We start from the raw sequence: 19,728 nt of genomic DNA, 5'->3' as shown, positions 1-19,728 counted from the left end.
ATAAAAGGGAAGGTTCAATTCTCCCGAGACGCTGCGCCAGGGAACGGATAGGGCACGCCCACTAATGGGTGGCCGCCTTTCGATTCCATCCCAGGGATGCGGGGCTTTCCCCTCCGTCCGGGTGGAGTGCGTGTGAGTGCACTTGCCACCGGAAGCCTGAACGGGCAGAACCCGCAGGCCAAGAGCAAGCTCCGGGAGACGCCGGGCGCCTCCCCGCGGCCTCGACGCACGTGCCTGGGCTGGGGCCAGGGCTAGTGGCCGCGCCGTAGTAGCTGGGGCGGGTGGGAGAGGCTGGCTCCGGGCCGCGGCCGCCGCCCGCCCGCCGGCTCCGGTGGTTGGGCGGAGGAAGCGCGGGACTCCTCCTCCCCACCGTATTAACATGCACCCAGGGGCGGGTGACCAGCCCAGCCTCGCCGCCCCAGCTCGCCGCGTCCCGGTGCTCAGCCTCCGTGCCAGAGGCGAGCGCTGCGCTCCAGGCGCCGCAATCCCGAGGACACGGCCTCTCCGACACCTCCAGCCGCGGAGAGTCGGTAGCATCATCGGCGGGAGCGGTCGCAGCCTCCTCGGCTCCTCTCTCGAGTCCTTCTCATCACCTCGCTGAGACCCTGTCCTGGCCGCGGGGACACCCCTTTTTGTCCTGCCCCCAAGGCTCGTGGGACCGACGGACGGACGCAGGGATCCAGGGCCGGACTGCGGGCAGCGGCAAGGTAACGCAGGGCTGCGCTGCTGGGTGGGGGCGTGCGCGCTCGGCGGCGGCAATCGGAGCCCGGGCCGCCGCCACCACCGTGATCCCCGCGCGCTGGGTGTCTCTTGCCCGCCGCTCGGTCCCCGCTCCTCTCCCCCGCGGAGGGACGATGGGCTGGGCTCCCCTGGCCGCTTCTCCTTCGCCATCCGCCGCCTGCGGCGCACTCCCGGACCCCCTGGGGACCCCGGGAACACGGGCGCCAGCGTGCCCCTCTCCGGGCTTGCGGTCCTGGCAGCTCCCCATTGGGGCCCAGGGAGGGACAGATTTCTAATTGCGACAGGGTCCTGGAAGGGGGAGGGGAGAAGAACACTAGTTCCCGTCATCTCTACCGGCCAAATTCACATCTCCCCCCGCCCCCAACCCCTGGTACACCTTGCAGGGGAGGAGGAGGCTGCTCAACTGCAGGGGAGTTCTTGACAGGCTCCTGGGTCGTTTGCAAAGCAAGTTGTTGCACTTGCTTTTTAGGTGACATTTTGGCTTTGGTTGTGGAGAGAGCCTCCTCCTGTGTGTGTGTGTGTGTGTGTGTGTGTGTGTGCGCGTGTGTGCGCGCGCGCGCGCGTATGAGAGAAAGCCAGAGAAACAGAGACACAAAGAGAGACAGAAGCACGCAGGGGGAGACCGAGATACAGAAAGAGAGACACACACAGAGGATGGGATTCAAGGGGAGGTCACCGTCGAGTCGCCCCTCGCCCGCGGCGGGGGCCAATTCCCGGCGAATCGCGAGGCCAACCTTGAGACACGGTATTCAGTGAATTGAATGAGCGGGGCTGGAGCCGAGACCAAACAGGGACTTCTCCTCGGGGCTGGGAGAGATAACAAATTGCACTTTCATTGAGGGGCGGCTGCAGCTGCGGGAGGGACCTTCGGAGGGCCGCGTGGAGATGAAGACCCTGCATTCAGCACTCCGGCTGCTGCGCTCTTCGAGGAAGGCGAGCTGTCCCTGCTTCACCCGGTGGCCCCCGGGAGGCCGTGGGAAGGGGCGACCCGCGCCGGAGACACTGAGTGCCTGTGCCTGAGGGCGGCTCCCGCCCGCGGCTCCCGGGCTCGCCTTCCTCCAGGGCAGTAGGGCTGCGGAATTTTCTGTTTGAAAACCTGTGGTCGTGCGGAGGGGAGGGGGTTTGAAGTGGCCAGAGGGCCGGGACAGGGACGCGGGTGGGTAGACGTTATTTCTTTTATGGACTTAGGCAAGACTACATTTACACTCCTGACACAGTGAGCCTGGCTTGAGTTCGTGAGAGATCGATGCATCCTGTCTCCCTTGGCATAACCTGTAAAGTTATGGAATTACAAGGATGAAAAACATATAATAAAAGTAACTATTAAAAACAGATCTTTATCTTTTATAGTCTTCATCAATGGCTTTGTAGAGTGGTGATGGATCAATCTGAGTTACAACTGTAGTGAGACACTGGGATGAAGAATGTTTAGAACTAGGAAAGCGATTTTAGGACCGAACTCAGAAACATCTTGCAAATTATTTTTGCCAGGAAGAAGCTAACTGCCTTTTGACTGTTATTTATAACGGAATTTCAGTTTCAGGAAGCAACTTTCTGTTGGCCAATGTAATTTTGCATATATAGCAATACTCGTTCTTCCAACTTGGACAGAAATGACATAGAGGCAAGAAATGTTATAAGTATCCCAATTTCTATAATGTCAAAAGGATAAAGTTTTCTTTGCTTCAGTTTTTACAAAGGAAATTCAAAGCCACAAAAACACATTGAATATGTATCTATGAGAAATATGTGAAATTTAAATGTCCATTGAGGTCATCAAAATTACTCGGTTCAGAAAATCTGTATTCTGGCATAAATAGGAAATGGAAAAGTTCATAGAAATCTGATGTCAGTAGCTATGTTTTTGATTTCCTTTGGATTTGTCACTTCAGGTTAAAGTTGCAGCAGGGGAAGTCACTGCTTTGAAATATTCCAAGTTTCGGATCTAAAATTCCATAACTACTTTTGAAAATTAAAAAAAAAAAAAACAGACTCAAGAGAAAATGTTACTTGAATGAGAAAAGCCTTGAGCACATTTGCAAATATAGGATATTAAAAAAAGCTAGATCTATCTCTATTTCTCTGTATGTTTCTATCAAGGTTCCTATTCTAAGATTAGTTTGCCAAATAAAATATCGTATCTCAAATATTATAGGCAATATTAATACTGGCAAACTGAACTGATTGAGAGATTCCTTAAAAAGTTGTGAAGGAATTTTCTGACAAAACTCTTCAAATAACACATGAGCAGTTGAGCTTTTGAGAGATAATATGCATGTGAGTTTTCCCTGTGGGGAATTTTCATCGGTTAGTATCTTTCATTTCTCCTTCAACATAAATTTTTTTTCTGCGGGGACTAAAACCTTGATGAAACATATCAGCAATTATTGAAAGCAAGACCTTCTTAAAATATTACGTAGCCCCTATAGAGAACTAGCTTAAAACTAAGTGATGTTCTACTTTCTAAATCCTTCTAAGCTTAAGTGTCCTATTGAATCAAACTTGGAAATATAAATTGCATACACTTTGATTTAACTCTATTAGATATGTGTACCTTTGTTCCATATAGCCATCTAGATTCATTATTTTTTCAAATCTAAAATTAAAACTGGGAAGAAGGGAACTGAATTTTTACTAACTCCTCATTTAGAGATATGTAGCATAGTAATAGTTTCAGCTACAACTGAATTGTGGCAAGTACCATATTTTTTTGTATAGCAACTTCTAGAAACAACAAAAAAAATCAGCATTCTGATTTTGATTTCATTAAATATTTTAAATTGAGAAAGAATAGTAAAATGCTATCTAAATGTGTGTTTTTATAGTGAAGTTTATATGATAGAGTCCAGTTCATCTTCTGGTGTCTTCTTCATCATTCCCAGAAATTGCTCCGCCCTTTATCAGATCCACTGTCCTCCCTGCAGAAGTTTTCTGTTCCTCTCAGGAAGCATTGAACTGGAGGGTTTTTATGAAGATTGCATCTCTATAGAAACCACACTTGCCTCTCTTTGCTTAATTTAAGGAAACAATGTAGTTGTAAGTTCTTTTGTTTCTTTTCTCTTTTTCATTGGTAATTATTTCTTCCTGCTAGAGGAGCAGCGCCATTAAAGCAGAAAGGCTGCAAGGACTTTTCAAAAATCTCAACACTTTGCCCCACCCCTCACCTTTCACATTTACAATCTTTGCCTTACCTTTGTGGGATGTTGTTCTCTTAATACATTTTTATTTTAAAGAAATACAATCACAAGAAGGCCCTTTTCTAGCATTCCCCCAATTTTTGTGCTACTGAGACACTTGGAGCTTCAAAAGCACCCTGTGTCTTGTGCAGTCTTTTATTCCCAGAAGATCCTGAGGGCTTATAATTCTCCATTTTCAAAGAGAAGGATCTTTTCACTGGCTCCCAGATGACTTTCTCTACCCCCCCACAACCTTTTTTAAATCATGGGGAATTTATAGTCTGATTCCTGTTACTGCCCAATGAAGGTGATGTTCTCTAGATGTGTGGTCTATCAGGAATTGCTAGAGATGCTGTTCCTTCTTCTACCACAGAGCAGGATTTAGAACTAGTCTTCAGGCATTTGCTTTAATTTATTAAACATCCACTAATAACATTGTATGAGATACTAGGTACCGGCTGGTTTTCCTTTAACACATATTTGGTTTATGCAAAAAAATAACAAATATACATTTAATACATAAAGCATTAAAGTATTTATGCATATTTGCTACACACACACACACACACACACACACACACACCACCTCCAGAAGTTGGTATTGCATATGAGATGTGTTGACCCATCAATTTTACATTCTTCATTCTAATAAATGGCAGGGACCAGACAAGTGGTGTACAGGTGAGAAACTAGAGTTATTCTCTTCCTTTATCGACTTAAAGGTTGGTGTGTATTGTTTTGTTTTCTCCTTCCTGTAGGAGTTCAGGATTGCAAGGTAAGTGAATCCCACTTCAGAAGACCAACTCATACACAGGAAGCCCTCTGGACATACAGCCGTAGATCTTTGGCCCAGATTCCTGGACCTTTTCTTGGGTAGTTGAGAACCAGTAAAACTGGGATATGATTGCCCCACTTGGGATTGTTGTGAATGAGATATCAATGCTCTGGATCTGCTGTGAAGTTGCAAACCCACTTTCCTCCTGGAATTTGTGCAAAACCCAACTGTTCATTTTTATATTTACTTATCATCATTTGCTCACCTGTTGTCATTGACAATTTCTAGATTTTTTCTCTCAACATTTTGTGAGATTTATAAGCAGCAACACAAAAGCAAGCCATGAAGAGTGTAGTTAGTTGGGCAGTGTATTAACTGTCCAGTCCTGTGACAGTTTCTTAGTATTCAGCAGAGTAGGGGCTTGGTAAAGCCCTGGTTAAGCAGTTAGGAGAGGAGAGTTTGTGGTAGGGCTGGTTATCTCCCCAGCTCTTGTGTCCCCTTCTGCACCAGGAGGGCTCAAGACATTGAAATGGCTCCCTCAGGCGGCCTGTGGGGAGGTCTCTCTCTCTCTCTCTCTGTCTCTGGGCGTGTTTCCAGCCCTGCTGCTTTACTCTGTGACATGGTTTTGGCTAATTTGAAAACATCTGCTAGAGTGACTTCCCTTTTAATTCTACTACTGGAGAACATTTATTAGTATATGATGGGAGGACTGGCATTAACCCTTACTCTGACTTCAAGATCATACCCGTTGTCTGGAGACCCTGTCTTGGTTTCAGTTTCAGTGGAAACTCAGAGTGAAGTCTATTTCTGGACTAGAAATTTCCCTGCTAGATATCACTGAGATTTCTTTACAAAACACATGCTGCAGTTTCAGAGGCAAATGGCATTTTGATCTTGTCTCAGACTTTGCAAACAACTATTCCATGATATGATTCATCCTACTACTCTAGTAAAAAAGCAAGGTACAGTCACTCCCTTGGAAGCTCCTTTTCCAGACACTAACCCAGAAGGCTAAGTAACCTTTTCATTGTTTCCAACAGGGAGGCTTTTTTCCATTAGAGCCTCAGGATGAGTGGAGTGGGAGGGGTGGAGGGGTGGGAGTGCGGACAGGACCTTGAAGCAGTAAACACATTTGGAAGTTTATTGTGTGAACCCTTGCCTAGGTGATTTAGAGACTCACCTGATTCTATAGCTTCTGTGAAGCAGGATAAGATGTCTTTCCCCCACTTTCCCTGGAACACTGTTTCTTACATTATTTGCTCTTTCCTAGAACTCAGCCAAAAAGTAATTTAATCAGTGAGGCTCTCCAGTTGAATGCAGTTTTAGTGCTTTATACTTTTTTCACGGTCCTTTCACAGTAAATAACAATGCTTTTTTGACTTTTCTGATTATCCTATCAACTGTCTTCCTCACTGAACTGTGCATTCCATGAGGTCAAGAACTAAATACAGCCTGTTCACCAGAAATCAGCAATGCCTAGCACAGTCCCAGGCATTTAGTAAGTCAGTAAACGTTGGTTAAGCGAATGGGTTAATAAACAAATGAGTGAATGGAAATCTGTATTCAAACTGTGTAAGGACCATAACTGAGGGTAGTATTATGTGGCTTTTAAAAGCCCCCCACCTCCCCCCGCTCCTTGCAAACTTAAATTCTGCATTCTCTACTCTAATAATACTTGGTAAACACAGGGCTGATCCCAGCGTGGCCAACGTGTGATGGGGTAGGTTTTGCTACATTTCCCAACCAGGGAAAGTGCAGTCCACTGGAAAACAGAGGAAGGTTCTGAAATAAGGTAAGGATTAAAAAACAGAATAAAAACAAACAAAAAAGCCTCCTGTCCCTTCCTCTTCCTCCTCTTTCTTACTCAAAATAGCCATATGAATAGCTTAATCACTCCACCTGCGTGTTTATTGTGCATGGAGTGCCCCTCTCCCCAGGCTTAGCACTGGCTCATTTCTTACTCTCCAGCCCAAAGGATTGAGGACTCCTTCCTACGTCTCCATGGAATCTGATACATATTTGTTTCTTATTTCATTTCTGTTTATGTGCCTACCTCTATGAGACCATAAGCTCAGAGATACCGGCTAGTATAGGAGTCGCATATGGAAGAGATACAGATGTTCAATGGACGGTGAAAGATTGAATCAGATCACAAGGCTGAGAGACAAATCTAGTGGGTTGGAGAGAAGTGGATACAACTGACTTTTTGCTTGAGGCTGATTTCTGTATAAGTACTTAGAACCTACGTGGGGTGGCTCTCACTAATAGGTGATGTTGGAATCTGCCATTTAAAATTATATGGAATCACAGCCTTCCAAGTAGTTCCGTGATTTTTTTTTAAATACTAGTTTCTGGCCAGGCATTTAGTATATTCTATCCCACTCTGTGCTTCTGAGATACTCGGGTGGTGCAATGAGGTGGGCTTAACCTACCACTTGGCACCCTGCTTTAGTTGCCACATCCACTATTCAGCCTTCAATGAGGGTAAGTAAGCCCCAACATGGACATGGCTCATGTTATTATAAACTATGATGTGTAATAATTTATCTAGATTTGCTTTTCTTTTATTGGAAATTTAAAATATCTTACTTTGATGATAAGAATCCTAGGGGATGTAGATGATTGATGTAGATATTGGCATGGATGTAGCCCCCAAGGATGGGCAAACAGACAAACAAAATTATGCTATCTCCTGTGTACTCATTAGCATGGAGAATACAGAAGTGCAAACATTGTTCAGATCCTTGGGTGGCTTAAAATCTAATCCAAAGGATAAGATTAAAATGTAGAAAATAATTAGTAAGAACATGTTACAGAATAAAAGTAAGGGCTCAAGTATCTGGGACCAGTCATACTTATCCTGGGTTTTTATGGAGTGGCAGAGTGCAACAAAAAATGGGATCATTGTGGAATGTTCCCTAAAGACTAAGGTCTTAAACTGGGCTTCCCTGGATGGGTAAGAGTTAAATGGAAGAAGAGATAAGGCAGAACATTTACAAAGACGCGGAAACGCAAAGCGACTTGGCATATTCCTGATTCAAGGAGATAGTCATCTGCTCTGGTTCATCCAGTGCATTTTCATTAGAGCTGGAGATGAATTTGATTGAGAAGGATGGAGAATGTTTAGGGTTGATAGGAATGTTGAAGGATTTTGAATAGACAGTGATACAGAGAAGTGGCCTCTTAGGCTGTTAGAAGTAAATCTGTCTACCACCAGATTGGAACAGAGAGAAGCATTAGGAGGCTGTTCATTAATTGTCACATAAATGATGAGAACCAGGTCTAAGGAAGTAAAAAAGGGGGAAAAGGAGACATGAAATATTTTGGAAAAAATTTCAACTAATGTTTGACTCCTTCCTTTCTCTTTTACCTATACCTGTATCACAAACTGTTTTTTTTAACTCTTTATCATTAATTAAAAATTATTGTGAACTACTTCAGTAACATCGAAAAATTAAATATTAAAATAAAACCTATGTATCCACTCCCCAGATTATGAAATAAGTCATTATACATACTGTTAATACTCCCAGAGTACTCTTTCTCCAAGCATATCTCCCCTCATGGTACCCTCTCTAGAGGCAGACCTCAGAGATATTCCAAGTTAGGTTCCAGATGACTGCAATAAAGCGAATGTCACAATAAAGTAAGTTAAATGAATGTTTTGGTTTCCCAGTGCATTTAAGTTATGTTTACACTATACTGTAGTCTATTAAGTGTGCAATAGAATTATTTCTAAAATAAATGTATGTATTCATACCTTAGTGAAAAAATACTTTATTGCTACAAAATACTAGCCATCCTCTGAGCTTCCATCAAGTTGTAATCTTTTTTTAAAAATTTTGTTCAAAATATATTAATTTCGTTGCTTTTTTTTTTAATTATGTCATGTTAGTCACCATACAGTACATCATTAGTTTTTGATGTAGGGTTCCATGATTCATTGTTTGCGTATGTAATCTTTTTGCTGGGGGGTGGGTCTTGCCTCCTTGTGGCTGCTGAGTAATCAAGGTGGTGGTTGCTGAAGGTTGGGTGGCTGTGGCAATTTCTTTTTTTATTTTTCCTTAAACATTTATTTTCATTTTATACTTTTTAAAAGGATTTTATTTATTTATTTGATAGAGAGCGTGCATGAGAGATCATGAGCAGGGGGAAGGGGTAGAGGGAGAAGTAGACTCCCCACTGAGCAAGGAGCCCAATGCAGGACTCAGTTCCAGAACGCTGGGATCCTGACCTGAGCTGCCCACAGACGCTTAACTGACTGAGCCACCCAGGCGCCCTGTGACAATTTCTTTAAAAGAAGGTAGTTGATGAGGTTTGCCACATTGATTGACTCTTCCTTTCACTGGAAAGCTTAGAGGTCATTGTAAGGTTATTAACTTTCCTAGTTTCAATATTTTTGTGTCTCAGGGAACAGGGAGGCTGGAGGAGAGGGGGAGAGACAGGGAATGGCTGGTCAGCCGAGCAGTCAGAACGCACACAACATTTATAGACATTTATAGATTAAGTTCATGGTCTTATAAATGAATGGTTCATGGCACCCCAAAACAATTACAAAGTAACAGCAGAGATCATGGATCGCAGGTCACCATAACAAATATAATAATAGTAATAATAATAATAATAATAAAATGAAAAGTTTGAAATATGACAAGAATTACCAAAATGTGGTAGAGAGACATGAAGTGAGCAAATGCTGTTGGAAAAATGGTGCCGATAGACTTGCTCAATGCAAGGTTGCCACAGACATTCAGTTTGTAAGAAAAAATGTAATAAAGTGGAGTGCAATAAAATGAGGTATTCCTGTACTGAATTCTGTGTTTATATTCCCATGCATTTCCTTGTGCTTTGCTATGTATTTATGTGTACTTAAGCAATATAGTCTCATTTTGCTCTTTTTAAACTATTTAAATAGTAACATGCTCTGTAGTCTTTTTCACCTTACTTTAATTGATTAGTATTTTGTTGATACATGTAGATCGTTATTAGTCATTTCTACTGCAATATGGTATTCCATTGCATAATATATCATGATTAATGTATCAGTCATCTGTTGGTGGACAGTCAACAAGGCTGCTATGAACATTCATATGCATATTTCCTGTGCTAACAAAGGAGACTCTCCTTAGCATATCTCCTTAGGAGTGGAATTAGAGGAGGGTGGGATTTGTACCTTCACATTTAGAGGATAATGCCAAATTACCAAAAAAGCATTCTACCTCTTTATACTCCCACCAGCAATCTAGAGGAGCCCTTTTTTTTTCCCCATATCTTTGCCAATATTTGGTGATACATTTTATTTTTTGCCAGTCTTATGAATGCAAAATGATAGCTTTTTATAGTTTAAATGTGTTGTTCCCTGACTGACTGCTAGTAATGTTGATCATTTTTTCCTCTTTTGATTAACATTCAGGTCTCTTTGGAATGCTTATTCATACATGTTGTCCACTCTCCCACAGCTTTAAAAAAAAGTTATTGATTTGTAAGGGTTACTTATATATTCTGAATACCGGAGTTTTTTCTGTAATATGCATTTCAATGATCTTCTCCCAACTGGTGGCTTGTCTTTTCATTTTTATGATGTCTTTGGGTGAAAAGAGTATTTTATTTTGAATTCCAGTATAATTAACATACAGTGTTATATTAGTTTCAGGTGTACAATATAGTGATTCCACAATCTATACATTACTCAGTACTCCTCATGTTAAGTGTACTCTGAATTCTCATCACCTGTTTCACCCATCCCTCCACCTACCTCCCCTTTGGCAACCACCAGTTTGTCCTCCGTATTTTAGAGTCTGATTTTTTTTGTCTTTTTTTTTCTTTGTTTTGTTCTTAACTTCCATGTAAGCATGAAACCGTATGGTATTTGCCTTTCTGTGACTGATTTATTTCACTTAGCATTATCCCTTCTAAATCCATCCATGTTGTTGAAAATTACAAGTTCTCCTCCTTTTTTATGGCTGAGTAATATTTCACTGTGTATATGCTCCACATCTTTATCCATTCATCTATGGATGGATACTTGGCTTGCTTCCATTTATTGGTTATTGTAAACAGTACTGCAATAAACATAGGGCTGCATATATCTTTTAAAGTAGTGTGTTTGTATGCTTTGGGTAAATACCTAGTAGTGTAATTGCCAGATCATAAGGTAATTCTATTTTTAAGTTTTTAAGGAACTTCCATACTGTCTTCCACAGTGGCTGCCCCAGTTTGCATTCCCTCCCCAACAGTGCACGGGGGCTCCTTTTTCTCCACATTCTTGTCAAGTGTTGTCTTCTTGATTTTAGCCATTCTGACCCATGTGAGGTGATATCTCACGGTGGGTTTGATTTGCATTTCCCTGATGATCAGTGATGAGCATATTTTCACGTGTCTGTTGGCTATCTGCATGTCTTCTTTAGAGAAATGTCTATTCATGTCTTCTGCCCATTTTTAAATCAGATTATTTGGTTTTCTTGGTTTTGAGTTGTGTAAGTCCTTTTCATGTCCTAGATAGTCTGATGTTTTACCACAAGCAGGGATTTCTTTTAAAATGATTGCTTCAGAGCCCTCTCTATCCTGGAAGGCTGGTCAAATCTCACCTCTCATAGGAAGTACTCTAGGCCAGGGTAAACTCTCTTCTGAATTCCAGTTACATTTTTCTGGATCATTTACTCTATGATTTACATTTTAAACCTTTTATGTGAATACTTCTAGATTTTAAGCTCCTTTAAGGGATTCATTGGCTTAGGTATTTCTGTCTCTTTCCAAGGCCTAAGCACAAGAGCCAGAAGAGTGGGTTTTCAATGGGTCACAGTTGCTTTCTTGATGATTAGTAATTAGTTACTGGAGATGACATCGGCTGAGTTGGGATTTGGAATGTGACAACATTGGGATTAGTGACATTGCTGGAACATATAAGAATTTGGGATAGGGAGCTAATTCTTAATGAGTAAATTGAGTTCATTTTGTTTATGTCGACTTTTGAGACAATATTGGACATGTTCCATCAGCAACTTGGAAAACATTAAAACCGAGTTTTAAGAAAATGACAAAATTTGCGGTGTTGACTAGGGGGTTAACTGCTGGGAGGTGATCCGTAGATTCATGATACTAACAGCTATTTCTGTGTTCCAGATAGGGATGTTCCCCCAACCCCACTCTGGATTCTACTATCCTGAGTCATCTAACTAGCTAAATGGCTTTGGGCAAGTTACTTAATTTTTCTGAGCCCGGTTTTCTCATCTGAGAAATGAGGATAATTATATTTACATATCAGAGTTTTTGAAAGGATTAAATGAGCCAACCTATGTAAAGTAATTCAATGGGGGTCACCCAATAAATGCTGTTATTAACAATATATTTTATCTGGGGGCGCCTGGGTGGTTCAGTCAGTTAAGCATCTGCCTTTGGTTCAGGTCATGATTCCAGGGTCCTGGGATTGAGCCCCACATTGGGCTCCCTGCTCTGCGGGGAGACTGGTTCTCCCTCCCCCCAACTCCCATCCCCTGCTCATGCTCTCTCTGGGGATCTCTCTTTCTCTCAAATAAATAAATAAAATCTTAAAAAAAAAAAAACCCAGAATATTTTATCTGTAAGAACTAATCTGCCAACCATTTTTTTTCACATCAAAGTAGCATCAAGAATTTAAAAAATACTTGTCTACTCATGAAATATTTCTTCTCCTATAGAAAATTCCTACATCTTAGTTCATGTTCCTTTATTATCTGACACCAGTGACAGCAATTTGCTGAACAAGTTCAGTAATAGCTAGTATTTATTGAGCACACACTGGTCTTTGTGGTCTTGCAAGATACAACTTTCAGTCTTGCCTGCATGCTCCATGTGCTGCATCTATAGGGAAAGAAGCCTCAGCCCCCACAGCCGAGGCTCGTCTGATATTGTGGTGAGAATACATTATTTACTAAGGCATATTACCAGGACAGGGGAAAAAATCCAAAGGCTACCCAGAAAGAGGAGGTTACACTGGATCCTTGCAGAAGAGCATGTCGTAAAGGTCCTGGGGAGCCCTGAGGTAGTTGTACATTGGAAGGTGGAGCACACATGTCTTCTAATTACATCCACCTTCCCTGCTCCGTGGGGTTTAACTTCTGCTTTCTCCTAGAAAGGACTCAGCAGATGAAAACCAGTACAAATCAGGATGAGAATTTTACTCATTGATTAGGTGGTAAAATTCCATTGTTTTTTCATTAAAGGACATGTTTGTGGATAATTAATCCATTAAGTAACACAATATTTCTTATCTTTGTGATTTAGGTTTAAAACCCCACAGAACATCATACAAAATATATTTTCTCAAGTCTTTATTCTTTCAGGAATTCCTTTTGGGTAGAAATGTTGTCACACATGAAATGGCTTGATATGCTCCATAGAGAAATGATAAAGTCACATTAATGTAATTTAAGTGTTGGCAATACTAATTTACAGATATGGTGTGTTCCAAAGATGTGCTTATAAGATGAATATTTTTGGACATCAAACAGGATTATCCCATAGAAATTGCTATCTGATGGTGGCTGGCTTCTAAAGATAAATTTCTAGAGTATTTTTGACCCATTTTCTACAAACAGTATTACTCTAATGAATACCACATCTATCTAAAATTCAGGACTCTGTATCTATTAAAAAAGAGTAATTCTACATTTTTTTAAAGATTTTTATTTATTTATTTATTTTTTCACTGGGGAGGGTATGTGCTATGGTAAGATTTTTATTTTTAACTAAACTCTACACCCAACATGGGGCTCGAACTTACAACCCCAAGATCAAGAGTTGCATGCTCTGCAGACCGAGCCAGCCAGGCGCCGTAAGGAATTCTAAATTTTGACTGGGGACACACAGTACTCCTTCTGCCACAGAGTTAGGAACTCCCTGCTTCTGCCAGTGGTCAGATGCTAGATGATGCTCAGGCAATATTCACAGTGGTATCGTTTCCATTGAGCCAGGACCAGAATCCAGTGAGGGGATAAGGAAACCAAAAGCTCTTACTCATTCACACTAATAATTGTTAATGGTCTACATTTATACAAACTATTTCTCTTTATTTAAATTTGAATAAAGGAAGAAAACTCTATAGATCAAGACATGTATGTTATTTAAAAGTTAGATGTCAGTAGGTTAGGAGTGATAAGCAGAACTGTATTTCTTTGTACTTAGGTCATTTTTGCCAGATTTTTTTCCCTATGCATTTCAGATCCTGAAGATGGCCACTATTGGATGATGGGAATTAACCAATTCATTCATTCACTTATTTAGTCAACAACAATTTTTTGAATAATTGGTATATGTTAGGCACTATTCTAGGTGCTTTGAATTCGGTCCTGCACAACAAAAACAAAAGAGGCATGCCATTGAGGAACTTAGAATCAAGTGGGAGGAAACACACAATAAACAATAAACATAATAAATACTTCATTTACAATGTTAGAAGGATTAACAGCTGTAAAAAAGATTGGATCGGATGAAAGAGATCATTGAAGTACTGTTCTTCGATAGATTTCTGGTATAGAAGGAAATGAGGTTTTTGTTTGTTTGTTTTTTAATTCAGACCTTCACTTGAAATGTTCTAGCTTTAGGATTTGACAACTCTCTAAGAGAGATGTGTGATTACCTTCACTATTGTGTCATTCTTTTATCCTTTCTGTTTTAACAGCTGTGTGTATACTCTGCAGATATAGTATCTCCCATATTGCATTATAGCTAGTTGGGTTTTTTAATCTCCCACTAGACTATAAATTATAACATAAAGCATGTTTCTTACACACTTCTCTTCCTGCAATAATAGTGCTAGTAATAATAATAGTGATTATAAATCTTACTGAATGCTTACTATGCCCTAATGCACTAAGCACATTATGGCAGCATTATCTGGAAAGTGATATGCTTTATAGAATATCTTCTTAGACCACAGAACTACCAAGGGTAGAGCTGATAATTGAACTGAGGTCTGTTAGCACTAAGTTCTTTGTTTTGTTTTGTTTTTTGTTAGCACTAGGTTCTATACTCCCCTGGTGCCTAACCCAGTGCCTGGCACTTGGCTGGCATCCAAGAAATGTACAGTGAAATGGAAATCAAATAAGCCATAATCTTGTGAAACTCGTAAGTCTCACAAATGTGTCTCCAGTTGCCTGTAAGTTATACCCTCCTCTTGTTTTAAATTGTTTGACTTCAAGATCTCACTGTCCCAAGAGGTGGTTATTTGGAAATTTCTTGAAGTGACACTTTGCTTATTTTTTTTAAATTTCTTCCTCCTGTTTCCATATATCTCAGATGTGGAGAACACGATAGAAATAGAATTACTTCTGTTGAAATCACAACCCTCTAGTTTGAAGGCAGAACTACTTTGCCCTATAATGTCTGTTGTAATAAAGAATCTTCATGGATCCTTTTGTTGTTGTTGTTGTTTTAGTTTTACCTTGATTTTTGCTAGTACCTGCTTCAGTGGGTTCTTTCAAGATGCAGGTACTTTGATGGCATCAAGAACCAAGTGCATAAATAGGTTGTGTTTGGCTTGACATTTGCTTTCTACCTGCTTCTTCCTACTTGTCAGAGAAATTTTGTGTGACAGAGGTGAATCTCAGTGGGACCTTCTAGGGGTGTGACCATCTGCTTGCTCTGAGGAAAATCAGTCCCTTCTTTCCAGGAAAGGGCCTGTTGGCCGCAAGAGAAACTTGAGCTGTCTGCTTCCCGTTGAGTAATCTATTTGAAAGAATAAATGAGAACATCCCTCAAAGACAAAGAAACACAAACACAGATGAGGTCTTCCATAAGGAACACAATTTAGAGAACACAATTAACAAACCTGACACATCTTTTGCAAGGTTCAGATTAGGACTTTGGTGGCAAGGGGAAACAAAGATGTTAGATCATCCTCCTAAGATATCCCTGAAAGAAAGAGCTTATTGCTTCTTGCTTCTTAGGATTCTTTGCAATCCAGCATGATGGAATTAAAAAACTTCCAACTGTTTAAATACACATTGGTAAATCAACATTATTATACCTTAACTCCAGAATAAGGTGATTCAACTGACCTATAAAGCAGTAGAATGTTCCTATAGTTTTTTTTAACTTTAATTTTTTAAGAAAAAGGCAAGTTGACTGTATAAGTATCTCTGCCTCAGATAAATAAGTGTTGATACAGGGTGTTTAGCTCAGGTCAATTAACAGAAGCTGAAATGAAGATAAGTACAGATAAAACTGAATGCCTTTTATGAAGTCCTTGCTGTCCTGATAGTGTCACAGACAACAAATGCATTTTATAAATGAAATACCTTAAATCTTTCTTCCCATGTTTCTATACAGATTATTTCTAATGTTTTTGTTCAGAATTTACATTCCTGACCCCAACTGAATTTGAATGTCTAATTGACATAGGACATAAACTTAGTAGAAGATCTAGACAAGTACTAGTAAAAGTAATGTACTAACAGTAATGCATTAATTTGTTGAAGGCAGAAAATAAATGGCCAAAGGCTTGGCTATTTTTCAGTCTACAAGTGTCCTACATTGAAATTCGAATTCAATTTATATTAGACATGCTCTTAAAATTAATTTGTATACACACGTATGGAGTATACATGAGTCAAAACATTTATTAGAAATTCTGTAATTGAGGGGCGCCTGGGTGGCTCAGTCGTTAAGCGTCTGCCTTCAGCTCAGGTCATGATCCCAGGGTCCTGGGATCGAGCCCCGCATCGGGCTCCCTGCTCGGCGGGAAGCCTGCTTCTCCCTCTCCCACTCCCCCTGCTTGTGCTCTCTCTCTCGCTGTGTCTCTCTCTGTCAAATAAATAAATAAAATCTTTAAAAAAAAAAAAAAAAAAGAAATTCTGTAATTGAAATTGAGAAGTTCACATCACACAGTTACATATGTTCAGATAAAGGTATAAGAATAACAAATATTTTCTAAGATATTTTGTTCCATCTACCTGGAATTTTGCTCCACCTACTCTCAACTCCTTTTCACAGGACTGCTTTTTTTTTTCCTCATTAATGCCACTTATGACTACCCACTGAAAAATGCTTTAACGTGTCCCCATTATTCTCTTTCTCAGCATCCTGGCATAGAGTTTCTCAACAAATATTTGTCAAATATTGGTTCTTAAAAAAAGTTTTTCCAGAGAATGAATATGAAGTAACAAAGTTCTCAGTAATTTAAATTTCTTGCTTATAATACCAAGGCATGTTTGAACACAAAGTTTCAGTCATTTTTAGTTGAATACATGGAGTTTAAAGTTTTGGTTTTAAGTCTGAGTCCTACAAATATGTCAACTCCTAATAAGTGTTTGGAACTCATCATCAGAAATAGAATCATTCCTATTTCAGACAGGCTAATGAGAAAGAAGGTCAGAGTAGGATTCAGTCCACTGAGGTCAGTAGGATGATGGGGTGTTACAGAATGCTGGGGCAGGACTGAGCAAAGTCACTAATTCAGCAAGTGAGTACCAGGGGAGGAGGGTTTCTCAGAGCTGGGGATCAGTGATGGAAAGGAAGTGATGGGAAGGAAGTGCAATTGTTCTTTACTGAGCCTTTTAAGGCAGTTCAAAGGAAGCTCCTTCTCTTCCTACCATCACCTTACCAGCAGCAGTGCTCTCAAAGTCTGTTTACCCTTGTGTCAACGGACAGGGATAATTGTGTGATTTTGAGGTTCTTCAGATGAGACTGGTATTCCATGAAAGTTTCAGTGAAATATGAAATACACACTAAAGTTGAATGACTTTACAAATCATGTGATTATAATGATCAATAGGCTAGGGACCCAGCAGTTAAATTTTGAAACACTAGGAAACCCATGTAGGGAGATTGAGTATGTTTTATGTAAACTAGGTAGGTAGTAAGTGTAACAAAGGAAGCTGAAGATGAACTAATTTCTTTGGGGAACTATGGGATATATTTTTGAACAGGGAGACTGATGAATGTGATGAAGGGAAAATGGGAGAATGAGGGCAATGGGGTGGTGTTGGGGGTAGGTAATGAGGTGATGTTGGGGGATAAGTGAGGCGGATGGTGTTGGGGGTAAGTATTGAGGTAGTGTTGGGGTTAAGTAAGGGGGTGGTGTTGGGGTAAGTAATGGGGTGGTGTTTGAGGGATAAGTAATAGGGTGATGTTGGGGGTAAATGAGGGGTGGTGTTGGGAGTAAGTGAGCACTGGGAGGGAGCATGAGATATTTTAAACAGTTGTGGGTGTTGAAAATCTTGGGAATAAAATATCTAAGAAGGATTTGTAGAAGTTTTCTATGTCATACACTATAAACATCCTACAGAAAGATTTACATTATTCTTCATAATTTCTGGAACCATTTTTTAATCCATCAAATGGAGTCAGGTTTCAAGTCATTACAACTGTGTATATACTAATAAGAATGAATAAATAAAAGTTGAATACTTTTAAGGATCATGGGCTGAAACATGATGGCCAGAATCATTTTAAATAGGGAATTAAAGTAATGTGGGACCTATTAGGTGCTAGCATCAGTCTAGTATTTCAAAAACCTTTATTGGTGATTTCTTTGCCATGTACTATGTTTGGTACTGGGGTAGAAAGGTACCAGGTCATGGAGGGATTAGCATATAAGCAAAATTCAGCAATATGTTGTAATAAACTACACAAGAGATACTGGCAGAACCCAGGGAAGATGGTATGTAAATCTTCCAAATGAAACTACGTAAGTTCTTGAGTTGTTTTTCTGAAGGGGACAGTCCATTATTTTGATGACAAAAATTAGCCCTAGTAAAAGGAAATAAATACCCTTTCTCTGGTAATTGCTGTTTCTCTACCTCAAAATATCTTCCAACTCTATGCAGTGGGCAATTCAAAGGTTGTAAGAAGGAAGTAGAAATGCCATTTCAGTATATAATTGTTTTAAAACCATATTTACTGTGCAAGGAAGAGAAATTGGTAAACAAAATTAAGATCATACCAGCATAGTATATTATTTTATATCTTGTTAATTGATCAATTATTTAGTAATTCTGAGAAATGCAAAAGAGGTTGCAAATGTTATCCCTAGCTTCAAGCATCTCCCCTAGCTTGCATGTTAGAAGGAACTTGATTATTTTCCCTATCTCTAAAGTTTCATTAAAAAGTCTTTGTCAATATTTCAGTCAGTCGATATTCTTCATAAAATTTCAGAAACGAAGCAGCCCATCTTTTCCTAGAGCACTGTCATTTCTCGGGAACTTTATTGGATTTTCCTCTTGGCTGCTTTATTGTTGTTTTGGAAAAATTGTTCTTCTTTATCTTGGAGACATATATGGAGAAAACCAAAGTCTTCCTTCCATTGTTAGAGATTATTCCTTTGTTTCCTAAAGACAAATTGAACCTTTTATAATGGTTTCTAAATTATTGATGATATTTTCTAAATACTTTATTGGCATAAATTGGACTTCGAATGAACAGAACTGTTAATAAAGTGCTTTGGGTAAACATAACCATTATTAGATCTCGTGAATTTAAACCTATGGGCCTAAAGAAAGAAGCCAGCTCCCCTTCAAAAAGTTGCCTCGCTAAATCCAAATTAAGAACTAATTTGTCATCATTTAACTCTACACGTACATGTATCAATAATCCTCGACCTTGTCTAGATATTGGAATCATGTAGAGAGCCTTGAAGAAAAAAAAAGACTGATCTAAGGTTCTATCCTAGACCGCCTCAATCTCCATCTCTAGGTTCAGGTGTGAGCATTTACGAAGCTTGTCACGTGAGTCTGGGGCACGTCTAGGGATAAAAATGGTTGACCAACAGCAGTGGTTCTCACAATTCAGTCTCCAAACCAGCAGCATCACATCATCTGCAAGTTGTCAGAAATGCAAATGCTTGGGCCCAACTCAGACTTCATGAATCAGAAACACAACCATTGGCCATTAGGTTCCTGCCTCTGGCCAGGTACTGCTATTGTATGTCTCAGCCTACAGGTCTCAGACAATTATGCTTGGGAATTGGCTCTTTTGATAAGAGGAAAAGACATAAAAGATCACTGCTGGAAACAAGAGCTCCTTAACAGTCTCCTGAACTTGGCCCTGTTGGTCTGCTCT

General features: G+C 40.3%; 1 protein-coding gene across 4 annotated transcripts in view; it reads left to right on the top strand.

The window, feature by feature from the left end:
* The first annotated feature begins 356 nt into the window (after positions 1 to 356).
* DLGAP1 (DLG associated protein 1) overlaps positions 357 to 19,728 on the top strand; it is an 889,834-nt gene continuing 870,462 nt past the window's right edge. For 2 of the 4 annotated variants that reach the window (XM_078060566.1, XM_078060565.1), the window contains exon 1: positions 357 to 707. The gene's annotated coding sequence lies outside the window, so the exon portion shown is untranslated. The remainder of the gene's footprint in view (positions 708 to 19,728) is intronic. The other 2 variants (XM_078060564.1, XM_078060563.1) reach the window with 2 other exon arrangements.

This window comes from Halichoerus grypus, chromosome 13 (assembly GCF_964656455.1).
Source record: "Halichoerus grypus chromosome 13, mHalGry1.hap1.1, whole genome shotgun sequence".
NCBI classification, from domain to species: Eukaryota; Metazoa; Chordata; class Mammalia; order Carnivora; family Phocidae; genus Halichoerus; species Halichoerus grypus.
The sequence above is the reverse complement of the archived record's forward strand: the minus strand, read 5'-3'. Positions and strand labels throughout refer to the sequence as shown.